General features: G+C 36.6%; 1 protein-coding gene across 1 annotated transcript in view; it reads right to left on the bottom strand.

Moving 5' to 3' along the window:
- The window catches only part of LOC128014454 (oxysterol-binding protein-related protein 5), a 47501-nt gene extending 20789 nt beyond the window's left edge, over window positions 1-26712 (bottom strand). Inside the window, exon 1 of the mRNA XM_052598039.1 lies at window positions 26262-26712. The gene's annotated coding sequence lies outside the window, so the exon portion shown is untranslated. The remainder of the gene's footprint in view (window positions 1-26261) is intronic.
- Between the last annotated feature and the right edge of the window lie 899 nt (window positions 26713-27611).

Below are 27611 nucleotides of genomic sequence, written 5' to 3'. Positions count from 1 at the left end.
ATCCATCATCCATCCATCCAATCCACTATCTATAAATCCATCCTTCTATCCATCCTTCATCCATCCATCCATCCAATGATCTAACCCGCCATCCATCCATCCATTCAATCCGCTATCTATCCATCCATCCATCCTTCTATCCATCTATCATCCATCCATCCATCCATCCAATGATCTAACCCGCCATCCATCCATCCATTCAATCTGCTATCCATCCATCCATTATCTATTTATCCATCCTTCTATCCATATATCATCCATCCATCCAATGATCTAACCCGCCATCCATCCATCCAATCCGCTATCTATCCATCCATCCATCCTTCTATCCATCTATCATCCATCCATCCATCCAATGATCTAACCCACCATCCATCCATCCATTCAATCTGCTATCCATCCATCCATTATCTATTTATCCATCCTTCTATCCATATATCATCCATCCATCCAATGATCTAACCCGCCATCCATCCATCCATCAACAACCTAAACCACTATCCATCCATCCATCCATATATATATATATATATATATATATATATATATATATATATATATATATATATATATATATAATTTTGGGGGGAATCAACCAATCAGTTGTGTCTCTGTATATTTAAATATTTGAACCCTAAAAACTACCTATACCTATAAATTGACCTATAAATATTCACTGCATTATCCAGATGCATTCTCTAGTTATTCTGGTTTGATAAGTGTTGCAAAATGAAAGGTTTCCTGTTACATAAGACTACAGTTATCAAAGAAGCAAAACTAAGCAACATGGGCTTTTAGTTGAGACAGAGCATCAAAATCAAGTTCCCAGCATCATTCCTTCTCATGGAAAGGATCTAAAAATAGCCTTTCTGCTGCAGTGTGGGTCTGAGGGGGGTGCGGGAGCCTCCGTCTATAAGGTGCACAGTTACAAACCCCGCTCTACCTCTCTTTCTCTCACTAGAGCTCTGCAGGGTAATGAACCCCACCCTACATGTGGCCAGACAGTCAGCTCGACCAATCACAGCTCAGAGCCACAGCTGGAGGGAAGGGCAGGTGGATTCAATTGGCCAGTACATCTGGCTGCTGTTCAATTTGCTCTGTTTACAAGACTACGAGCGGCAGAGAGACGCAAACACATCCTGAATAGACTAAACTAAAATAACACCTGCAAGAAGAATGAAGAAAGAAAAACTAAGAATATTACAATATTCTCTTTCAAGGAGAAATGGGAGATTTTACTAGAAATCTAGATTTTACTAGATTCTACTAATTTTTATTAATTTGACTAACTTTCTTTCTTCCATAGAACACAATGTTTTCTTTCCAGTTTTACTGTTCTTCTGCAGCTCACGCATATTGTACATTGACTTCAGTAAACATTTTCTATGATGATCATATATTCCAATAAAATTGTTCTTTTAAATATGACTTTGGTGAGACCAACGCCAACTTGTTGACCCAATAAGCACAAACATTTTGGGGGCCAGATAGATGGATGGAACAAAAAAAGTATATATCTTAAATATCAGATGATTTAAACTTTTAGGATTTTGCTTTAAAAATATGTTTGTAACATTTAAGGATTAAAAATGAATTAAAATAAAATAAAATATAAAAAAAACATTTTTCCCTAATAAAAGTGTTTATTAATATTTGTGTGTAAAAAAAAACAGTCATGTGGTATATAAATTATAAAAGATTGGGTCAAGATCGGTCTTAAAATATCACATTATTTGACATTTTAGGACAGTTCAGATTGTAAAATGTAATGTGGTGCAACTCCCAAAAAACAATAATATTTATGAACTAATCATTAATTATATTTGCATAAAACTGTATTATCCTTTTTTGAAAATATTATTGAATAACATTTTGGAAAATAATGATTAAGTTAGTTTCTAAACTTCTACACTCAAATGTATTACAAGTTTAAATATTTTGCCTCATGGTTACACCAGATGACATTTGTAGAATTTCATAAACCATATGAAATTAACATGAGTACAAAACAAACAAGCATGTTTCTAATGATAAATGAAAACTTTGTGACTGTCTTTGTGTGGCATAAAGACCAGGCTGATGGAGCATGTGGCATTTCATGGTCTCATTAAGCGTTTCAAAAGCTCATTTATTGATGTGACACTTCCTAGACTGAAACGGGCATGGCTAATAATGATTGCAATTCTAAATTTAAAAAAAAAATGCCACACTCAATTTTAGATTGAGTCGAGCAAGTACATTATTAGAATCTGACGTATGAGAGATCCCATGGTGGTTTGCAATAAAAGTGCCAGGAAAATAATACGCTGCCATTATTCACACAAAAACAGCCTGACGTTTTACAGACAAGCCATTCATTCTTGGAGGCTCCATTTGTACAGACCAAAACTGTAAAAAAAAAAATAGGCTTGTTATGTGTGCTCCTGATTCATGCAAATAACATAAAGCCATTGTTTATATGTTTCCATTCATAACTGGCAACCATTGTGATGTTGATGAGGGTTTTGACCCTGCATGCCCGCTCTATGATCTACTCCAGTAATCTTTAAACAGAGCTTAGTAAATGAATGGTAGAAGAACTGAGCAGGACCACAAGAGCGATGCCAAGCCACCGTCTAACCAGCGTCCTCCTGTGACCCGGCAACTATGTTTTAAGGTCTGGCACTCCACTGCAGCTTGAAAACAGTCCCTACTGAGACTTCAGAAGAAAACAACCCTTCAGCCTGGCAGCTGACATCTTTAATCACTTCTTAACAAAGCCAGCAAAGAGAATAAAATCCCGAGAGAGGTTGACGTAGCTTGCACAGCTATGACAACTGAATGGATCTCAGTGTAAAAGTACTAGTGTAGATAGATACTTGGGGGTGCCAAAACTTTTGCACTAATACAATTTCTTTTTGCGGTCAGTGGGTTAGTAAAATATTTTCAACCAAGGAGGTTAATTCCTAAAATCTAAGGCTGGAATTGTATCTAAAATATCAAAATGTCATATTTTCATTTAAATTAATATTTTTCAGCAGTCTGACTTTCAAAATGTTATTATGTAATTATTATTATTTTTCTTTAGAGGAACCAGTCATTTTAATCATTCTTACAAATGAAGAATGATCAAATAAATTAATAAAAAATGCATTTTAACAAATGTATATAATCGACCATGTTTATCTTTAACTATTTTACTAAAACAGAATAACATGTCTGGTTTATGGTGTAAACAAATAACTGAATCAGTGTTTTGAACTGATTAACTGAAACACACAGTTCAAATGAATCTAATTTGTAGAAATTAATAGAACTTTACAACTTTATTTTCATTTTCTTCTAAATCACAGACACTATCAAGATTTCTGATATCCAACTGCTAACAAATGTCTTACTGCTCTTAAACTCTTGTGTGGAATTGGCCTACTACATGAACTTAAGAAATTAACTAAAATATATATCATTTTAGTAATGTTGGAAAGATTATTATTTACACTTACAAGTTGAACACACTTAAATGCCACCATAAAATCTTAAATAGAACAATAGATTTTATTTGAGCTCAGAGTTTCCTAACTGGACTGGGATCATGTCAGTGAGAAAACATGGCAGACACAATGGATGCAGCATCTGTAGCTACTACTGTAGCTAACAACATTCCTCATAGTTAGCTGCCTCAGAATTAGCCTTAAGCAAACCCCAGATTTTCACCTATTCAATATCTATTAACTTCGTGATATGATCTTTTTTGACAGCTGAGTGAACGTCTGTCTGTGGATCAATGGACCACCGGTGTCCGAATGGACTTCACACCTACAGCGTCCAGCTAATCTGCATCCATCAACTCTTAGCACTGAATTTAAGGCCTGGCCAAATGACCTATTTACTAAGGTTGGCAGCACAACAGTAGACAGAGCATGGAGTATCTCACGAGACAAGGTCTCTGACATACATTGCGTGGTGACCTCATTTTGAGGTGCAACCGAAGCTGCCATTCAAGCAGAAAGAAACACATGGAACTGGAAGAAACATAAATAAAGGATGGAGACTCTGAGGTGTTCAAATGGATTTAGTGTTGGTTATATAATGGACTGTCAATGCTACATCTGACAGTAAAGTTAATATGAAATCAAAACTGCTGTTAAAGAGTTAGTTCACCCGAGAATGAAAATTCGTCCATCTTCTACTCACTCTCAAAGCATCCTAGGTGTATGTGACTTTCCTCTTTCATAATAATTCAATTGAAGTTGTATTAAAACTCGTCCTTGCTCTTCCAAGCCTTTTAATGGGGGTAAGCGCGTGTTTGTTGTCAACAGTTCAGAAGACGTGAAATAAAGTGTGTGTGTCTTTAATAAAACGTCCCTCACATGGCTACCGGGGGTGAATAAAGAGGTCTCCTGTATTTAATCGATGTGTTTTTGTAAGATAAAAATCCAGATTTCAAAGGTAATAAACACTTTTTTTCTCACTTCTGCTGACTTTTGGGAACTGGAAGACATGCAGACGGATTACATAGTACATTTGCTAAAGTAAGGAATCTTTTTTCCTTTGCGCCTACATTTCCCAGAGGCACGCACGACGCATACATCTTCCATCTTCCGCCTGCATGTCTTCCAAAACCCAACAGTTAGCAGAAATGAGAAAAAAACTATTACGTTTGAAATCTGGATATTTATCTTACAAAACTGCATAGATTTGCTACAGTGGGCTTTTATTAGTCTTCTGAACTGATGACATCACTAATCTCTTACTTTTTTCCTACCCCATTTTTGTAATGAATTATTAAATAATAATTATCATTAAGCTTTTATTGAGTTACACCACATGATATTTTACACTAAACTGAAAGAACTGAAAAACACATTTGTTACAGAATAGGTGCATTGAAGTCACTAGATGTATGACTAGATGTATAATAAATTATTTTTTACATAAAATAATGAATAGGAAAAAAAATTCCATCAACAATATATCACTGACTCATGTAAGAAATAAATCAAATTTTTTTCAGGTTTTCAAAATCTATCATTCACAATGGATGGATAACATAAACAGTTAAATAAAAATGCCACTTTTTATGTGTTTCATGTAGAGCTGCAACAAAATCTATACTAATAAATAATGAAGATATCTGATAGTGAGTTTGAGTATCGATTAATCACCTCTACGTGCTGTGTATGGAAAATCCTGAGCGCATGATTAGACCATCGGCATTAAACTATACAAGTTTGTTTGAAGTGCATCAAATAAAGCATAAATGTGGAAAAAGGCTTTATAATCAGATTAATCAAAAAATAATCACCCGATTAAACAATCAATCAAATTAACTACAAGTTGTCACCCTAGTTTCATGCTGACCTGGTCAAAAATAACATTGCCTTTTTGTTGGATTGTAAACTGTTCAAAACAACCAGGTCAAAGGTGTGGAGTTTCTAATGGAAAAACTCAAAATCCCAACCCATCATGATTTTAAACGGGTTAAACTGGCTTCAGACCTGACACTGCTCCAGCTCAAGGCAAAAATAAAGGCGACACCTTCATATAAGTGGTTAAGTCTGACTGAAGTTTGAATCCAAAGGTTCTCAAGTGTGCTAAAAGGAGATCAGGATGGTATTTTCAGCTCCTCACATGGGGAAACTCTAAAAACATTGGCTTCCCACTGAGCAGTCTCTTTAAATAGACTGACAGCATGGCCTCTGCTCTCTCAGCTCTTCTAATGATGTGTTCTACCTCATGGGCGACTGTGACCAATAACAAGGTCATTGAGGGCTAGCTTGTACCTTCATCCTGGGGGCTGACAGTGCTCAGTCCGACTTTCTTGTCTGAGAAGCAGCAATTACAGTTCCTTGAGAGGCTTGATTGGGTGCTATTCAAGGACACGACCACTAAAGGGACTAAACTAGGGGTGGGCGATATGGCAAAAATATATTTTATATCACAATTCATGATTTTATCACAATTCTCTGTCATGTTGGTTTTACTATTTTGCAAGTTGTCTGAGCATTACAGTCAAACTAATTTCCCTGTTATAAAGAAAAAGCCTTTATAGTACACTATATAGTTTGATTCCTATTAAAGCAACTGTATTAAAGTTTTTCAGTCAAGAGTAGTTGGTGATTTTTCTTGTTGTATTTTGTTGTTTTGTTAATTAAAGAAATAGTTTACCCCGAAACTTAAATACTGTCATCTGTCTGTTACCTCTGTCATCGTGTTTTAGCGTATATACTGTAATTTACTCACTATCAATTTTTCTGCTGAACATAGATGCTATTTTGAAAAACGTGTGTAACCAAACTGTTGCTGGTTCCCAGTGACTTAATATTTTTCCAATTATCACAGTCAGTGGAGACCAGAAACTGTTTAGTTACCCGCATTCTTTAAAATACCCTCTATTGTGTTCATCACAAGAAATAAATTAATACAGCTTCGGGAAAAAATAAGTGAGTAAATAATGACAAATTAAATTTTAGGGTGAACTATCCCTTTAATGATAGCCGACAGCATGTTTATTTCGGTCTCTTTAAGACCTGCACGCATCTAACATACAGGCACCATCCGTTTTTCTCTCAACAGTTTACTTTACTTTTAGACATAACCAACTTTATCTATATGTTAACCTTGTGTGTTTTGACAGTATTAGCGCAAAAGATAACTTAGTCCAGTTATAAATAAGGCACTGTTGACAGGCTTCGTAGCATGCTTATGTGAATATATGTCACAGTGTACAGTATATTGAGATGGAGGCACCAGACCTGTAACCGATAGAATGTGGGTTGTTGCACGATGCTACGATATTTCTTCAAAAGTAGATCGTGGAGACATTTTTATCATCCACGATCAAAAATTGTCGTATTGCACACCACAAGACTGAGCAAATGTTGTTTTTGATGTCAAGGCAACCCTTGAAGGATGTGACTAAACTGCCAAGGCGTCTGGAAAAAAAATATCCTTAAGAAGTCTGGAAACAAAGTCAGGTTTGAAAATTATTAAAAGAATAGCTGACTTATAAAGGTGCGTTCCTCAAAGTCTGTCATTACTTACCCTTCAGTTCCAAACCGTATCATAATTATTTTTATTTGAATCAAGTGGACTTTAGAATTGTATCAGTCTTATTAACTAAAGATTTTCAATAATGACTTAAAGGGATAGCTCATCCAAAAAATATTTTTTTGTCATCTTTACTCACCCTCAAATTGTTCTACTGTTGAACACAAAATATATTGTGAAGAATGCTGGTAACCAAACAGTTGATGGTAGCCACCAACTTCCATAGAATGGAAATAAATCTTAATCTTTTAACAGAAGAAACTCATACATGTTTGGAACAGCAAATGATAACAGGAGTAAATGATGTAATGACAATTTTCATTTTTGGGTGAACTATCCCTTTACATTTCTGTCTTTTCTCACACAAACATATCTTTCAGCTTAAGAAGATTTGAAATATGAAACATGTCCACACGAAGTACTTCAGAGATACCTTTGTGTTGTTTTTGAAGCACAGGTAACAAATTTAGGTTATCTTGCTCTCTTTGCCACTAAAATGCATTGGCAGATCCATGTTGGCCATTGATATCAGGTCGAAAGAGAAGGGCTTTCATCTTGATGCGCCAGTTTCCCTTTCTGAGCTTGTCAGCACTTCTGTCGAGACTGTGGTCGAGAAGATTAAGAAGGCCAAGACGCGCTCGGCTGCCTTTAAATCCTTCATTCCACAAAGGTCCAGGTCTTAGGCCAAACAACAAAGGGCTCCTGGCCTGTCTCGATCTAAAGATCAAAGGTGGTCTCAGAAGACTAGTGTCGTGACTACTGTGGTGTGGGTCTAAAGGTGATTTGAGGGAGGTGATCCAGACTAGGTTTTCTCAATGCTCTCGTCTGAACCAGAGAAAAACCTGAGCTATCTACTCACCTCCCTCTGAGAGTATTACATCTGCTCCACCCCTTAAGGCTCCAATATACTTCAAACAAAGTTCATTTTCGTTCTTTGTTTGGGGGCAAAAATAAGTTTGAAAACGCTGAGCGACTGTATACTGTTTCGAAACTTCGAAACAATACCCCCACATTGCTAGAGGCAAGGTGTCGATTAATGTAAACATGTAGCTATGCTCGCGCTTATGCCCTAAACACAACAATGAAATTATTAAGTGTAGGCAGTATAGGTGTGAGACGGGCACCAGTGGTCAGAATATGAAAGACAAAAGAATAATGATTCGCAGCAGTTCAAAGTCAAGTATCATGTTTGCTATACAAAATAACCTTTCCAATTCCATAATCAGTCCTTTATGGGAATTGTGAATGTCTCATAGCCTGAAAACTTTAGCATGATGTGGAACATATCTTGGAGTCATCTCAGTAACACAAACCTGTTTATTACTTTATTCTATCAGTGTTCATTCATTTTATTAAACTGGATAAATTATTTCACCTTTTTATATTTTATGTGGTTTTATGATTTGATAAAAACAAAGGTTTATTATTGTATGTTCTTTTGGCATTTCAGTTATTGTATCCCTTTTAAATTTGCTTATTGAAAGAACAACAAAAACAACAGTAGCAGCAGTAGTATGGTGTAACATTTATTTGAAATACATGTATTTGGTACTTGCTACCTTATATCTTTACTCTTTCCTTTCATGGCTTTGGAAAACTCGTCTTGGATGTTTCTCTGCATCGCTTTTAGCATAACTCTGGGTCATCAACATGAAGCTTCGTTGCAATTTATTTCTTGGAATTAAATGCTTTCTCTGAATCTTTAAAGTCTGTCCATGAGTGATTGTACAGATTTAGATATATTTGTGTCAGCTCAGTTATTCTACACTCCAGCGAATTCATGTTGCTAGTAACTAGGCCGGAGATATTTTTCTTTTGCCTGACTTCAATTGAATGAGAAATGAACCAAAAAATGAATAATCAAATTGCACATCATAGAAGGTGGAATTCCAGAACAAACCCACCGACTGCATAACCGCCATGGACCAATGGAAGTTCAAATGAGTTTAGGAGCCAAAACAAACTCTCCCAGAAAGTTCACTTTGGTCAGCTGTTTCAAACTGCCGAAGAAAACACAGAACTAACTTTGTTTCTGCCTGATTTTGTTTGAAATGACGTCATATAAGTTTGTGTTTGTTTGAAGTACAAACCTGATTCCAAAAAAGTTGAGACACTGTACAAATTGTAAATAAAAACAGAATGCAATGATGTGAAAATTTCAAATTTCAATATTTTATTCAGAATACATCATAGATGACATATCAAATGTTTAAACTGAGAAAATGTATAATTTAAAGGGGAAAATTAGTTGATTTTAAATTTCATGTCATCAACACATCTCAAAAAAGTTGGGACAAGGCCATGTTTACCACTGTGTGGCATCCCCTCTTCTTTTTATAACAAGAAAAGTTGCTCAAGTTTAGGAATAGGAATGTCCCAATGTCCCAATCTTGTCTAATATAGGCTTCTAGTTGCTCAACTGTCTTAGGTCTTCTTTGTCACAACTTCCTCTTTATGATGCACCAAATGTTTTCTATGGGTGAAAGATCTGGACCGCAGGCTGGTCTTTTCAGTACCAGGATCCTTCTTCTACGCAGCCATGATGTTGTAATTGATGCAGTTTGTGGTCATGCATTCTCATGTTGGAAAGTTCAAGGTCTTCCCTGAAAGAGATGACATCTGGATGGGACCATTTGTTGTTCTATAATTTGTATATACCTTTCGGCATTGATGGTGCCTTTCCAGATGTGTAAGCTGCCCATGACACACGCACTCCTGCAACCCCAAACCATCAGAGATGCAGGCCTCTGAACTGAGCGCTGATAACAACTTGGGTTGTCTTTGTCCTCTTCAGTCCGGAACTTAAAAAGAACTTCAAATTTTGATTCGTCTTACCACAGAACAGTTTTCCACTTTGACACAGTCCATTTTAAATGAGCCTTGGTCCAGATAAAACGCCTACGCTTCAGGATCATGTTTAGATATGGCTTTTTTGACCTATAGAGTTTTAGCCGGCAACGGCGAATGGCACGGTGGATTGTGTTCACCGACAATATTTTCTGGGAGTATTCTTGAGCCCATGTTGTGATTTCAATAACAGTATCATTCCTGTATGTGATACAATGCCGTCTAAGGGCCTGTAGATCACAGGCATCTAGTATGGTTTTCTGGCCTTGACCCTTACGCACAGAGATTGTTCCAGATTCTCTGAATCTTTGGATGATATTATGCACTGTAGATGATGATAACTTCAAACTCTTTGCAATCTTTCTCTGAGAAACTCCTTTCTGATATTGCTCCACTTTTTTTTCGCTGCAGCATTGGGGGAATTGGTGATCCTCTGCCCATCTTGACTTCTGAGAGACACTGCCACTCTGAGAGGCTCTTTTTACACCCAATCATGTTGCCAATTGACCTCATGAGTTGCAAAATTGTCCTCCAGCTGTTCCTTATATGTACATTTAACTTCTCCGGCCTCTTATTGATACCTGTCCCAACTGTTTTGGAATGTGTAGCTCTCATGAAATCCAAAATGAGCCAATATTTGGCATGACATTTCAAAATGTCTCACTTTCAACATTTGATTTGTTATTTTATATATATTCTATTGTAAATAAAATATGTTTATGAGACTTGTAAACTATTCCATTCCTTTTTAACTCAGGTTAATAAGCTTAACTCCTGACTGAGGTTAAGTAGAAGCCTCCTGTGCTTGCATTGTAGTATCTTATGCTGGACCTATTATGTTTTGGCTAGTTTCTATGTCTCACAGAACTACCAACTGATGGCCTGGACCCCAGTGCTCATGGACTTTGCCTCCAGCCTATGTCATGCGTGGGAGCCATGGTTGGTGAGTATCATCTACTCTTCTGCTAGTTTTTGTGAATATGATACTAGACTTTTTCTGCAGCGCTGCTCGGACCTGTTCTATTTTCTGACTTTTTAGGTTTGACACACCTGCTAAGTCAGGACTTCCTTTGCTGCTGACCGATTATAGTGATTGATTCACTCATCGTTACTAGGCTTCTGTGGAATCCTCCTAGCATAAGGTCCCCAGTATAATACTGCAACCTCACGACTTGCGGGTCCTTCTCATGGGAAACGTAGAAATGTAGAAACAATTTTCACTCTGAAATTGCCAGTATATTTCACAATGTATACAAAGAAACTTTGGTATACGTTCCTCAACATTTCTGCTTGTGCGATCCACAGATTGAAAAAAGCTTGAATAAACAGGTTTCGGATGACATAAGGGACAGTACATTTTGGGTGAACTATTCTTTATACAATATTGAGAAAAACTTAACAACTCAAGATTGAAGTAATTTTGTGAGCGCAGGCTGTGTAACTAGGCCTACTGTGGCCACTGCTGAGGTAGAGCTTTTAGTCTGTGAGTTTTATTTATTTATCGGATTGTGATGCATTCGAGACCAGCTAATGGTGGCACGTCTGTACCTCAGTGCTATTTCCAGCAGGTTACAGCAGTTGTGTCTTTCCATCATAACCCAACATCACACACTCCATTTAACACAGACTTTAATGTTTCTTATGTAGGTCAAAACAGATGAACGTGAATTTAAAGACTTCTGTAAAAGATCGCCCTCCCTCTCCCACCGCCCCACAGCCTTATTTCTACAGTTTCTTGAGGTTTCTGAAATTACACCTTTTTTTTTATCTTCCCCATCAGTATTAATTGCAATCAAGGGCAGTGCTCCACATAATCAACATCTGATTACACTATCTGGATTATAGAGACAAATACCCTTAAAACATCCAGTACAAATCTAGAGTGTTTTAGTTCATTCACTCCATTTCCTGTTCAACCTCATCAACCTTTAGTTATCTGAATACATCCGGAATTTTATCAGTGTAATCCAGACATTCTACTGATAAGATGCAAATAAAATAAAATTATTAAACAATATGACTGCTAATTACAACTGCCTTTATTACACTGATACTACTTTGCTTAGAAATGATTACTTAATTACTATGCGATTATATTATTACATTACTATTATTACTAATTATTGGAGAACATGCACCACAGGGGTAAAATGTGAAAATATAAGATTATGTTTTCATAGCCATGTATACATAGCCTAGGTTGAGCCTGTCCTCCAACAAAAAACAACCATATATGTCTTTTGTGAAAGCACCTTATTACGACCTATATTTACGTTAAAAATAATGACAGTACCTATATTTACGTTAAAAATAATGACAGTATCGCGTTGCGTCTGTCGTAATGAAATGACGTATAATGTCATTACCAATCAAAATGCACGTTTATTTAAATGCAGTGTGTGGGCTTTTTACACCGATCTCACAGTAATTCTTACATATTTTACTAGGTGGCTTATTCGTTCGAATGACCACACCTAACCCCACCCCTAAACCTAACCCTCACAGAAATCATGCTAAATTATGATTTACTGAACATATACATTTTACGTGCACATCCGTTCTCTGGATTCAATCCCATGATAGCATTATTACATATTAAGGTATAACGCAATAATCTACCAACTGAGCTACACGAAACGCAAATCAGAGTGCAAATAAAAGAGTAAAAAATATTGATATGAAAACAACCTTTTGCCGATAGGGGCGCAATTGTAGTATACGCTCTGATGGGTTGTATTTCAGAGATTGGTATTGGTTGGAGGACAGGTTGCCTAGGTTTCACTCTAAAATAAAAGCACTTCTCCTATGCCGTGATAATCTATCCATCTCACAGGTGTGGCATATCAAGATACTGAAAAGGCAGCATGATTATTGCACAGGTGTGCCTTAGACTGGCCACAGTAAAAGGCCACACTCTAAAATGTGCATTTTTTACTGTACTGGGGGGTCCAAAACCAGTCAGTATCTGGTGTGACACCATTTGCCTCACACAGTTCAACACATCTCTCAAGTTGATCAGGTTGTTGATTGTGGCCTGTGGAATTTTGTTCCACTCTTCTTCAATGGCTTTGCAAAGTTGCTAGATATTGGCAGGAACTGGAACAAGCTGCCATATACACTGACCCAGAGCATCCCAAAAATGCACCTATTTTCGTTGTCCATAATATACGCCTACCAATTCCATAACCCTACAGCCACCATGGGCCACTCAATCCACAACGTTGACATCAGCAAACCTCTCACCCACACTACGCCATACATGCTGTCTGCCATCTGCCCTGTACAGTGAAAACCAGGATTCATCTGCGAAGAGAACACCTCTCCAAAGTGCCAGACGCCATCGAATTTGAGCATTTGCCCACTCAAATCGGTTATGACTACGAACTGCAGTCAGGTCGAGACCACCATTGAGGACAACGAGCATGCAGATGAGCTTCCCTGAAACAGTTTCTGACAGTTTGTGCAGAAATTCTTTGGTTATGCAAACCGATTGTAACAGCAGTTGTCCGGGTGGCTGGTCTCAGAAGATATAGGAGGTAAAGATGCTGGATGTTGAGGTCCTGGGATGGTGTGGTAACACATGGTCTGTGGTTGTGAGGCCAGTTGGATTTACTGCCAAATTCTTTGAAACGACTTTGGAGACGGCTTATGGTACAGAACTGAACATTCAATTCACTTGAAACCGTTTTGGTGGTTGCAGGGTGGTTTTGTTCTGTATAATAATAATTTTTCATGCAATTGCACAATCCTGCATGCAAAACCATTAAGATTTTTTTTCTGTTGTGAATGCATTTTTGCATTTATAATTAATTTAAATGTTTATTTATTTTTTTCACATAGTAGCGAATGATAATTGGCCTTAACAGTAATCATTTAAAACAATAAAAATAAAATAATGTCATAGCTAAAACTCCTAAAAATATGATTTCATTTTAAATATGTAATTTCTGTTCATGACATATACACCACCAATGCCTGATTGTTTATATATATCTATATATATCTATATATATATATATATATATATATATATCTCTATATATATATATATATATATATATATATATATATACTTTTTTTTTTTTTTTTTTTTTCATTTAACAGTAATGAGAATTGTGCTTAGAGAAAAATGATGTCCAATACAATGCTAAAAATATAAAAAATATGCTTTTAAGTTTTTAGTTTAAGAACTTAAACTTAATAAATTAAATTAAACAATTATTTATTTCGGTGATGGAAAAGGCAAGCTATGACCTTGACGAATGCTTGAATATTCTCCAACAGTTTTCAAATATGACTTATTAGCAAAGAATTTCTCAACAGCATCTGTTTCTTAACTTTTTGTTGACACTAATAGGTTCACTAAGAAGTGAAAATGCCAAAAGAGAGATGTTCTGCTCTTCTAATAAAGTCAGAGGGAGCACAGCACTGACACCAAATTCCAGATTTTCCTAGAGAAAAAGGACAGTCTTTCTACAGCATTAGATTAATATGAGTTTTGCACATGTGCAAGTTCTGATAGAGTAATCCTCCAAATACCGGCTCAAAGTGTTAAAGCAAAGGATGGATTACCCAAATGTGATGGTTTATAATCCGTCCCGAAAGAGGACAAATGCTAATGGACGTGATCACTGATGGTTGTCTTCAACATGATGGAAAAAACATCAAGATATTGACCTTTAGCTTCCTTTTCCCAGAGTGGCATATATCTATTTCTGTCATGATGTCCTCCGAGGTTATTGACTGAAGGATGGTCAATACAGACCAACTCTGGGCTGCAAAAATTAACACAAGGTCATTTGGTTTAGGAGAATGCTAATGCATCTCCAAGTGTAGATAAGAGTAAATGCATGTGGCCGAACACTCAATTAAAACATTAGTGGAGGTGGAATTATGAGCTATAAACATCTTGTTCCTCTCTGAGTGATCACCTGCTCTGGTCTCCATTGTGTGGTTTGACATTGTTTAAAACTGATTCTTCACTGGGACTCCATCTAAAGTCATCACAATGCAATTATTTATACATTTACATCTATATAAATATATAGGAGGTCAAGCTAAAGACGGACTGAAAAAGCACTATGAAAGTACCTTTAATGTAGCATGCAACTGCATGGACTACTTCAAATGCACTTCTATTGATTCTTTTATACTTTTTAGAATGTTACATCAACTTGTCAATAGAGCTGCAAGATTCAGGAAAAATTAAGAATGGTGATATTGTTGTTTAAAATAGAAAGTCGCATTTCTCCCAAATGTGAATACATGAATTATGAATACACACCTAAACAAAAAATCATGTAATTTACTAAAGGTTCTGACACAATGTTAATTTATACAGTCTAGAAATAAATTAATTGATTTACTCCATTTTGATTGAGAGACATCATTTCTATCCAAGCTTATTAATTCAAAATCACCAAATTTTAATGAATGCAGGCGGAAACAACATTTTCTTATAAAACATACTCCACTAATCTTTGTTTTATTTGCTACTTTGAAAATTGCTACAGTAAATTTTTTTCAGTGTGTAAAAAACAGTTTGATCAAACATTCTACGAAATATAATTTTTTTGTGTTCCTCAGAACAAAGTCAATCATATTGATTTTGGACAATATATGTAGATGTGTAGGCCTAAATGCGTTTTCATTTTGAGTGAACTATACCTTTAACTCAAAATAAGGTCAAACAGATAGTTGACATCAGGGGTTTATTGATCTAACAATCATTTACATCAGCACTGAGTCATTTTTGGTTTGCAAACTCAAGCTAGTTAGAAGCCTGAAAACTGCTTGATAACAACAATGCTGATGATAACATGGGGTTTTTTCCCCTCATTTCCTATTATAAAAATAACATCACCTAAATACTGTTATTAAAGCATTACAAAGTGATAGTTCGTTAAATGATAGCTCACTATACCATCATTAACCGATTTAACCCTGTGTAAGGGAGTTTTTGGCGAGCTGCTAGATGTAATGTTTCAATTAGAGATTCTTATGATGCAAAAGACAATCTAAATAAAAATGTAAAAAAAAAGTTCTCTAAGAATATCAGTTTGGAAATCTGCAACATTAAAAGAGACCTACAGACCTCCTTTTATTTAAAGGGATATTTACTCCTGAGATTTACTCATGCACATGTCATTGCAAACTGTTTTTCATCTTAGGAACACAAATACGGATATTTTGAATATTTCAACCACTTTTTTCACACAGTGAAAGTCAGTGAGGTCCTGACACTGACAGTTTCCATGGACATTTTTCTAAATATATTCATTTGTGTTCCACAGGAAAAAGTCAAACAGGTTTGTCATGACATGAGAGTGAATTAAGCGACTGCTAAAACTCACAAGTCAATGGCCCCGTCTACTAACCTATCACACACTTATTCTAGGTCTATCAAGGTCAAATCCATGAAACCTTGAGCAAGTACTATAAAACTTTGCAAACATAACACAAATCACATTTGCTCTGTCAATGATTATGTCCGGATTATACACACCTCCAACAAACCAAAACATACAGTCACAGCTGACAGTAATTCCTTGAGGAATCTGAATTCAACATGCGTTGAAGTTACAACTACGCTGGGTCTGATTCAGCTCATTCATTGTTCCTGACGTTGTTTCCCCTCGTGAATTCCTTTTAAAATGAGATTGTGAGCAAACAGTAGCAGCGAAAAGCGAAGGCTGCGATAAGCTTAATTTTGAAACAAGTTCTGATAAAATAAGCTGCAGAGAAAATCATAGAGTCGTATGCAAAAACACTGAGGGGAAATGCAGCTGCAGAGCCCCCTCTTATTCCTCTGATAGGCTGAAATGGCGTCTGGTGATATTTCTCATTCAGCCAGCTCAAAAGCAGAATTAACCTCATCTATCTCCACGCCTTTAAAAGCAGAAACACAAGCATCAAACTGGAGTTAACCAACTTATGAACAGAATTCATATTATTCTCTTGGGAAGGGAGGGGTTTATACTCTTCTCTTTTTTTGAACTGGTTGGGGTTTTAATGAAATGTCCCTATTATTACTAGGGATGCAACAATCCGATATTCATATCTGGTATCGGCTCCGATACTGCCATTGTTTGCCTAATCTGGTATCGGTCAGAGGGCGGATCCAAACCAGAGTTTATGCATATTATTTTGTGTTACTTCTGAAGCCATATGATAGCTTAATGTGAGCTACATATGTATATTTGAGTCCTTACATTAAAGATATATATATATATATATATTTAGCCCAGGTTATTTTCTGTTCATTGCCAGTTCATTCAATAAAGACAGTTAACAATCTAGCTTCTGAGTTCTAAGTTATTAACCCAACAATAGCGGGGTCAGTTTTTTTTTTTTTTTGCAGTGGGCCACGCAAAAATATGTGTTTGGTTGTGTGGGCCGCGAGTTGAAAAAGTTTGGGAAGGTTTTGCTGAAACATGCGGTGAATTACTTTCATTTAAACACTCAAAAAATACTTTTATATAATAATACAATGGAAGACAATAAAGTATCAATTTAACTCCAATAACTCAAAATAGGTGGAACAGACTCTGTAGACTGCAGTTTAAACCAGGTTGCCCATTACAGCAATCGGCGTTCTCTGCTGAAATGACGATTTGTGGGAAAGCACAGCTGACCTCCCTCTGCACATCAACTCCCCGCGGGACGTTACTATCCTCAGCTCCTACCAACCACACACACACACACACACACCCGCGCTGGCGTGTTTGTTTGCACTCCGCGCTGGTTGCCAAGGTAAACATAAGCGGGGAGGGCTGGTGAGCAGCAGCACCTCTGGCACAGGGGTGTGTGAAACCTGTCCCTCGCCCCTCTGCATGTGTGCAATGCCACAGGAGATTACTGTATGGAGTACCGTTACTGTCAATGAGGAGGCTTTGATTATAAGCTCTTTTCCAAATCTTTAAGAGATAGTTCACCAAAAAAAAATCTAAATCCTGTCATGTACTCACCCTCAAGTTGTTCCAAACCTGTGTGAGTTTCAAAAGAGGGTGTTTTGAACAATGTTGGTAACCAAAGAGTTTAATTTATTTCTATACTATGGGAGTCAATGGCTAACGACAAATGTTTGATTACCAGAATTCTTCAAAAAAATCATCTTTTCTGATGGTTTTTAATCCAAGTTCTTGACATTAGCGCTGTTGCTAACTTGCGTACAGGCTCTTTGAATATTAGCTGGCCAGAACTTGGCACAACTTGCTGGATTTCTTCCTCCTCACAATTCACCTCTTGTATGTTTATATTTTCTTTCTTCCCCTAGCTTTCTTCCGACATGAGGAAAGAACAGACTTGTTTACCCTTCATGAAGCACAGTCAGGCGTTAAGTACAGACTTGATCTGAGTGTTTATGTACCTTAGAATATCTAGTGGGGCCAATTACAGCTCGGCACGGGGATCTCTATTTCCAGATGGCATAACATGAAGGGAACACTGTGATCGGTTTAATTTCTTTGAATCAGTGACCAATTCTGGTTCACACTAATGCTCAATTTAACTTGCTAAATAAGAGTCATGGAAAACTAGATTGTACGGGCAGAATCTATGGGCCAGATTAACTAAACAGGGCAAATTAGTATCATAGTCCAATTCCTTAAAAGTACCAAAGGGAAGGGAAAATTCTGTGGGTGATTTATTGACAAGGTGCACATTACCAGTGAATTAACAATGCAAATCGTGTTGTATTAAAGGGGGGGGGTGAAATGCTCGTTTTCACTCAATATCCTGTTAATCTTGAGTACCTATAGAGTAGTACTGCATCCTTCATAACTCCAAAAAGTCTTTAGTTTTATTATATTCATAAGAGAAAGATAGTCTGTACCAATTTTTCCGGGAAAAACACGACAGGCTGGAGGCGTGACGTGTGGGCGGAGCTAAAGAATCACGAGCGCGAGTAGGCTTTTGCATTGAGAGCGTCTGGAAGCTGTGACACAGATCCAGAGGCTGAAATTTAACAAGACCAGCATCAGCAAACGACGTCTCTATGTGGTATGTACTAAAACTGTATATATTTGCTTTTGGAAAATGACTAAGTTCCACTTTATGTCGTCTTTTTTTTTTTTTTTTTTTTTTAAGCTGTACATGTGGAAAGTGCAGTTTGATGACAACATCGCATGTTGTTTACTTGATGTGCTTACGCGCCGATAGCTAAGTTAACAACACAGAGATATTTGAAGCAGTTTTACTCACCGCATGCGGTTCCAAAACACGATCGTGACCCTTTTTCGTTGGGACTGCATCATCCTTAAGTAATAAACGATGTGCAAATCCGTCGTCAAACTGGGCCTTGTTTGTAAAACAAGCATCTTCGAAATGCAGGGAACAAACAAAAACACTTGCACAACTCCTTGATGCTCTGTAGCAATAAACTCCATCCACTGGTCCCTTAATGCTGTTTTTTTTTTTTTGCTAATCTGTGCAGGGTTGTCTTGCCCTGGCCACCAAAAACACACTTCTGTGACATTTCTGTGATGCTCTCACTCTGATCAGTGAATGTCTGTGCTCAGCCTCTCAGTGCGCTGCTATACGGGAGCGTGCGCTCTTCCGGGAGAAGTGCCCTCAGGACCCATATAAGGAAATTCCGCTCCATCTAACGTCACACAGAGCCATACTCGAAAAAAACTTTCCGAAACTTGTGACAAACTGGAAGGAGTATTTTTGGAACAGAAATACTCCTTCAAACGTACAAATAAATTTTTGAAACTTTGTCCATGTTTAGCATGGGAATCCAACTCTTTAACAGTGTAAAAAACTCAGTATGCATGAAATAGCATTTCGCCCCCCCTTTAATTCAGTACTGTCCTCCCATAAATGTATCGATAGAAAGGGAAGCTCCTACAAACGCATGTCCAATAAATTGAGTGGCACAAATAACTGTCCACACCTTTTCAGCACTAATTTCCTACTGCATGTCAGTAAATCCTGACAGTATTTTTTTAATGCCAAAGGAGAGTTTGTGCAAGCTGATAGTAAATCTGTCCCAAAGTCTAAAATAGCTAGTTAACAAAGCATTAGCATGAAATGTTTTACTGGCACAAAATATGTTACCGTAATGTAGTAAGCATCACCAGCTAGTCCAAAACGTTGAGCTGTTGCACTCATTGAGCCTAACTGAACAATTTCATTTATTAAACAGTTTCTAGCGACAGAAATCATTATGACTAGCTTGTATTGGCAGAATCAGAACTATAAACTGCTAGCTAGCATAAAGCACTAGCATAAGGCATTTCAATTTACATACCAGAGTAAAATATGTAATGTAGCGCACAAGTTAACCGCTAATCTGAAAAACTAGCTGATTCACAGCACTCATTGGGTCTAATTATTTCACAATCTTTGTAACAATTTTTAGACACCAAGCTAGCTAACATATAATGTTGAGTGGTTTATGTTTTAGTCATGGAAATCCTGCAAAAATAGGTTGTGCAGACAGTCAGATTTTTTGTTTATAAAACAGCTAGCTAACATAAAGCATTTGCAAAAATAAGCCATGATCATAAATTTTACTATTATTTATGCTCTAATCTGTATGCTATTAAAACGTTCAGATGTACTTATTGGATCTTACTTAGCCACTTCACTTGCAAAATTATCTTTGGAAATCACAACTAGGTTGTCTGCACAAATAAAACAACTAGTTAGCATAAAACAGCAGCATGAAACATAGGTGTTTACAAAAAAAGAAACACGTGTTCACGTAAAAAATATTTTGTGGTATTAACGCGTACATTTTCGGATTCATTAAAACGTTCATATTTTCCAAATGTTAGTTGGTACGAAAGAAATCTAAACCTGCTCCCAGCCACGTGTAAATAGTGCGTTTAACGTCTGAACGTTTTGCTCATTAACATGGCTGCATTTTAATTCACCTCAATCGGGTACATATTTACACAGCATTTTGAAAAAAAATATTATATATATTAATTACATACGGTTTTTCTTTTAACTTTTATTATGAGAGCCAGTAATAGGATCTATAATATGCTGCCAAACTTCCTTTTTTAGGACCTGATACGCCACTAGTACGCTTGAAAATAAAATGTGGCGTTTTGAATGAACTTCTGATAATAAAACTTCAATTTCTGCAGCTGAGAAATGTTTCTTTTTCAGTCGCTTTTGAGAAGACATGTTGAAATCCTTCGTTTGGTGTCATAATATGGTGCTCATATATAGTTGTCAGTCGGATTTAATAGGCGGGATTTATGGTAATTGAGAGTGAGCGTGCACGTGCGTCCCATTTACGACTGATTGGAATTCATTAACACACACACACACACATTTCACTATCACATCTGACGTTTACGAAGTTTTTGTGAATCAGGAGAAGAGTTTTCGGGAAGTTCTCTTTACGCGCAAATCACTCAGATATTTCCTCGTATATTTACGAATGTGTCATGAATGAGACCCATTGGGTCTAATTTCAATTTTTATTTTACTTGCCAAATTAGCCAATAAACACTGTAATATTTGCAATTGTACAAACAGGTAAAGAGCCTAAAACATCAAGGTAGCATAACATACTAGCAAAAAGCATTTGCAATTACATATTTTTATGAATATGATGTGTACATAAATGTTAGCATGACACACATGCTAGAAAACATTTAGCTAGCCGTAGCACATGGGTCTTCAGTATAACAGTTTCATTAGCTAAATTAGCTTTTATCAAGTGTAGTTTTGTGACCAGGTACATGCAGAACCTATACAGAACCTAATACAGCTAGCTAACACTAACCACGAGGCATGAAACATTTGTTTACCTTAGTAAAATATGTACTGGACATTAATTTATTAGACTAGCAGTTAGCACAAGTTGCAGTGTTTACAGCAGTAAGAACTTGAATCAATCTCTTTGTTCTGTTTACGCTTCCCTTTTCCAGTTCTACCTGTTATTTGCCGTTCTCTTTCCACTATCTTAAACATCCTATATATTTTTCTCTGTCTTTCTCTTTACTTTGCGGTGTCTGTAACAAGTGATTCTGTAACAAGCCCCCCGTGAGTGTGTGCAGAATAGCATGCACTCTTTTAACAGTCACACTGCACCTAAGATGAGGGAAAGTAGGGCAGGATGTCTTCCATGCTCCAATCAAGGCTAGGAGAACTTGAACAGCAGCCTGAAGCTTCTGATGCCATATAGACTTGATGTGGGAAGGAGGAGAAATCTAGAAGCTTCCACTGTAAATTACAGACCGAGTCAATCATGGCTTTCTAAATAAGGTAAAAGTGGTTTAGAAAATATAGAGAAAGAAAAAGAACATCCTCATGCCAGACCATTTGTGCCTGCAAACAAGTGAATGCTAGGTGATGGTTTACCACATTTATTTCTTATACAAATTTATTTATTTATTTATTTTTTACCACAAATAAAACCAAAACTAAACCATGGTAACCACAACCATCGGGTTGGATCACTAAACCCCAGTTTAACCAAGATAGTTAAACAGTGGAATACAAATGGAATACAAATCAATACACCAAAAAGCCATGGTAACTACACTTAATAAAATATAATAAAACCATGGTTAACTTTCATAAGGGATGTACCAGTGTTTGGCTGGTTAGCATTAGCGGTTAGCACTGACGGTTAGCACATTCTGGTAAATGTCAAAACTACACTGTTTTAGGCGTAAAAAGTATATTTTTCCATCGACAAAATTATGTTTTCACATGATCAAAGATGGCAGATTTAAATCTAAAAAAACAAAACAAAACAAAAAAAACAATCATGAACTGTAGAGGAAAAAACTGGCAAGTTTAGTTGTGTGTGTACACATTCGCTTAGCAGGGCAAACATGCCATGAGTTACTTTACTCGAGGGAAAACAAATACAGCATGACTGATATTTTAAAGTCCTAAAGCCAAAGATTAGCACACTTTTAAAGTTCACAACATATGTTTATTACATTTATGAACAAAAGCATAAAACAGGACGAATGAAAAACGGTTGCTGCATTTTCTTTTTAAACATATCATGCTGGTATTGAGTGGATTTCTACGGGTTTAGTTTGAGATGAATGAAGGATGACAGAGGCAGAAAACTATTATGTTTGAATTCCAGGGTGGGAGAGAAGTCGTGTTCACATCTGCCCACTTACAGTACATACTGCAGCACAGTAAGGTGATCTCACAAACTTCATCCAGTCTAAAGTAATGCAATATTGCTGCACAATTAATATGAACATTCATCTGAACATGCTAATTCTTCCAATCATACTGTTGGATGCTAACCAGCAGACGACCATATAGCCTTAGTATCAGTATAGTGTACTTTCAGGGGACTGTAAATATTGAATAACTGATATACTGTGTGAACTATTTGTATAAGTGACTGATATATTTAAACAAAGACATTCTCATCCTCCATATTCCCATGCAATGCTCTTTGTATTGCAGACAAAGCAGACAGTCAGGTCTTAACATATTGGATTAGGAGAAAAGGTATTAACCAGGATGCTTTCAATGAATTAAGGCAGGTGGTTCCACAACAAACATCTTCACAGATCTTTAGACACCGCTTAGACACAATGCATCTGTGATGATGTCGGTCAATGAATGTGTTTGAAAACACAATATTGGAGAAAAAGTCCTAGTCGTGTGGAGGTGATTTAGAAACCCAACTTTTTTAAAAAATAACATGCAAATTAATAAACTGATAAAGCAATTATTTATTTTTTTGTGCTTGATGTCAAAATGTTGTAACAGACCTTTCATTACTTGAGAAATAAAATAGCATTCAGTTTTACACAACGCTGCAGGCTGTTGGCTTAATCATAATAACAGTTTGCATGCAAATGCACTCATTATTAGCTATTTTCTTTCATTTTTGCCAATTATAAGTCATTTTCTTTCATTTTGTGCCATTGATCAATATAAGAAGCTGAAAACAGGTCTAATATATATTTTGTAGTTTTTACTGCTTTATGGGTTTTTTTTTTTTTTTTTTTTACAGATAAAATAACATATTATTAACATTGGCCATAATGTGAAAATAATTATCTCTTAATATTTGCCAGCCAGAGTGTATACATTTCTACATAAATGCATCCCTAAGAGCAACAGTAATGGTTTATAAAAAGAGAAAATAACTTTTTTTTTTTTTATGAAAAAATAAAAAATAAATAAAGCCCCCTCGTATGCAAATGTATTGCTAGAAACAACCTGGCCATATTTCAAGCTTTCAAGCATGAGCCAAGCATGAGTAATCAGCAGTTCCTATTGGACCGTGGTACTTGTGGATGAGAGGCTAAATATGAAGAGTATGGCACCACTGGAATGTAGCAGCTCCATGCAAATAACACAGAGCTTTGCTGAAAATGTTGCCTTAATGATAAAACAAAAGCTTCAATCTTGTTACTTTAAGTCAGTCTGAGACAGCAAAAAGAGTTTCATCTTCACAACATGATATATATTTCCAAGGGAATCTATGCATTCATTGACAAAACATTTATCATTTAGATTTTTTTAGTTAATCCACCAAGAACTTAAGTGCATGTGGAGCACACCATCCAACTGCCATTGGTCGAAAAAGCAAATAGCCCCGCCCCAAACTGACACTATTGGCTGAGCCAAAGTTGCACACCTAAAAAGAAAGAAATGTTTTGATAGTAGCTACCACAAAGCCACAGTGTTTACTCTCTTCATGGGAATCGACTAACAAATGGCTTATATAAGCTTTCAGTAAGTTGTTTCTTTAAAATCTAACAACAGCTCTGTAGCATTAGATATCAGAAACCGTGGTAAAGAGCTCAGCTGCACAGACAGGAAGTGCAGCCTGACCAGCCAATGACCCCTTAAAAAAGAATTCAACTGTCTGGTGTTCGCACAAAGAGCTATCAGCGAGAAAACCGACACAGTTGGAACGGGACGGTACGAATAAATTAAGGAACAAACACTGGGTTGTTAGTGCAGCTTGATTCCTGGTTTGCTCTTTCCAGCATGTCACTGGAGACTTCTGTCTGAAGCTATCTGAATGTGAACTAGCGGTCGACTGTTTTTAATAAGCAGAGTTGAACTATCATTGCATATCTCAAGATATATTTCTTTTCTCATACTAAAAGAGAAACAAACAAGCAAACTCACATTAGGTTGACACTATTTACACCCTACTGCTGGTGGGAATGCAATGACTTTGGCTGATGTCAGCAGGGTCATGACATAACAAACAGAGTTATGCTATCCTCAGCATCAGATATGGAAATTAAAATAACGTTAAAGCAATTCACCCATAAAATAACATTTGGTGAGAATTTGCTTACCCTCAGGGGATCCAAGATTTAGATAAGTTTGTTTCTTTATCAATCCCGGATTGGAGATTTTTGATGGAGAAAGCTTTATTATGGATACACATAGCCGAAAGCAGTTTGTGGTTAAGTTTTAATATCAGTTTTGTTTCATACAAAAACAGCATTTCACTTCACAGGATGTTAATTGAAGGACTTATTTACGGATTATTGTGATGTTTTTATCAACTGTTCGGACTCTCATTCTGACGGCACCCATTCACTGCAAAGGATGAGCTAGCGATGTAATGCTAAATTTCTCAAATTTGTTCTGATGAAGAAACAAACTCATCTACCTCGAAGATGGACAGCAAAAAAAAAATCACTATTATTATTATTATTTTTTTTTTGTGAACTATTTCCTAATGAATAAAATCTTAACATAATATTATGCAAATATTATTATTAAACCTTTGGATGCCGATTGGTCAATAAAGCACGGCTAAATAAACAAAAGTGAAGGCCTTTCATACTTAACTGCTTAATTCATTTAAAACGATTATATATAGGTATTATTAATTGCACATTGAATGTATGTTCACTAAATTTCTCTTGTAAATTGAACCAAGCTCGAGAAGGACACTATGTCAATTGTAATAATATTACTGTACTTACTTTTATATTTAAAATACACAAATGTCTGTTTTCTAATATTTAAATGACTAACTTAAAATCTTGCTTTAAAATACCAGTATTAACGCATCGGTGTTTAATGTAGCCTAATACAAAGTATTATTTGCAAGTCCGTACTTTGAATGTCTGACAGCTGCAGGGCTTTGTGCCAACAGGATTCGGTTCAATAATGTTTTAAATAAGGGAGGGGGCGAATAGTAGGCGACTTTATATGAAAGTGGGTGACATCAACTGCAGATATGAATAATATAACGGAACAATGCAGCGCTCTAACGTTTCGTGCTGGTTAGGGGTGGATGGATGGATGCCGGAGAGGAAATTCAATAATCACAGTCACAGCCAAATGCACATAATCAATGCTGCTCGTTGTGGTTATTTGCAGCCCGATTCAAAGCACAGCAGCTGTAATACATATACAATACCAAGTCATATTATCATATTTCTATCGCTGATTTGTCTTACCTCTGTTGCAGACGCAACTTCAGCAGCCCTCGAAGAGCGAAACGTGGCAGGAGACCTACACGTATCCGAACGACTTCATGTCAGATCTAGAACGGCACTGTTTGGGTTTGACGGGGGTTCAGATCACACCTCAGGAACCGTCAGTCACGTTTTAAATGGAATGGGACTGTGCGACGCTCCCGTTTGTCCCGAAACAAAGTAGCCTAACGCTCGCGCCTTGTGCCGTCTCGAGATGTGGAAATAAGGCCGCTCAAAATGCCGCTTTCCAAACGCGATACACTTGGAAGTTAACCGCGCACACCTGCATCCTCAAGAGATGGAAAACGATGGAGAGATAAATAGCGGTCCATAGCATGCCATAACCGCTGGCGTGCAGCTGTGTATTCTGGAGCGCGGACGGCAGGAAATGCCTTTGGAGGAGAGGAGGCGCTTAACCAGTCCGAGTGGAGACGCGTGCGCTGGATTGAACCTCACACAGCCTGACGTCATGCTGGACAGCACAACTTTTCTTATATTATTGCATTTTAAGACCGGTTCTATTGAGGTTCATACAGAAATCAAACGTTTCATCAATGTTCTTTCATCCACATTGTATAAACATAAACTAAATATGACACAATGCAGCTAATAGAATGTAAAAATGGGGCATGGAAATCCACCGGATAGTATAAGTTTTGTTTTACTGAACAATACGGATTGCGGGTTTGATGAGAGGGTTATGTTTGTTTCATGACATTCATTATTTCGTGTATTTCTTTGGACATGCAGCCAACATTATTCTGAATTCATATTCTGTTGTCTTTATTATTTATAGACAAAGGGTTGTTTTTTTCCACGTTCTGATAAAGGGTTATGAAGACACTAGTTAGCTTAGTTAATTAGTTGTTTGTTTGTTTTGCTTGTGTTGGCTATACAAATATGTAAATTGTTTCATAGTACATAAAACAAAGTGAATGCCAAAGAATGGACACAGTTTGAACACTCTAAGGTAGGGTTTATGAATACATGTGTTTATTTATGTATTTGGTTTGTTAGCTAGCTTAATTAAACAGTCCATTCTCTTGTTAATTATTTAAAAATGCTGGGTTATTTTAAAACAACTTTGGGTCAAATTTGGACTAACTCAAAAAATTTAGAGAAAAATTTAATGTAAAAATTTAACCCAAAGTTTGGGTTAGTCCATATTTGACCCAAAGTAGGGTTGAAATAACCCAGGAATTTTTTTTTTTTTTTTTTTTTGAGTGATTTAGCTACTAATTGTAATGGTGTGCATAAAAAAATAAAATAATAATAATAAAATAACTGACATGATCCCTAATGGGTTATGAAAATGCTTCCGTCCTTTTATTT

This window comes from Carassius gibelio, chromosome B25 (genome assembly GCF_023724105.1).
Source record: "Carassius gibelio isolate Cgi1373 ecotype wild population from Czech Republic chromosome B25, carGib1.2-hapl.c, whole genome shotgun sequence".
Classification (NCBI taxonomy): domain Eukaryota; kingdom Metazoa; phylum Chordata; class Actinopteri; order Cypriniformes; family Cyprinidae; genus Carassius; species Carassius gibelio.
The sequence above is the reverse complement of the archived record's forward strand: the minus strand, read 5'-3'. Positions and strand labels throughout refer to the sequence as shown.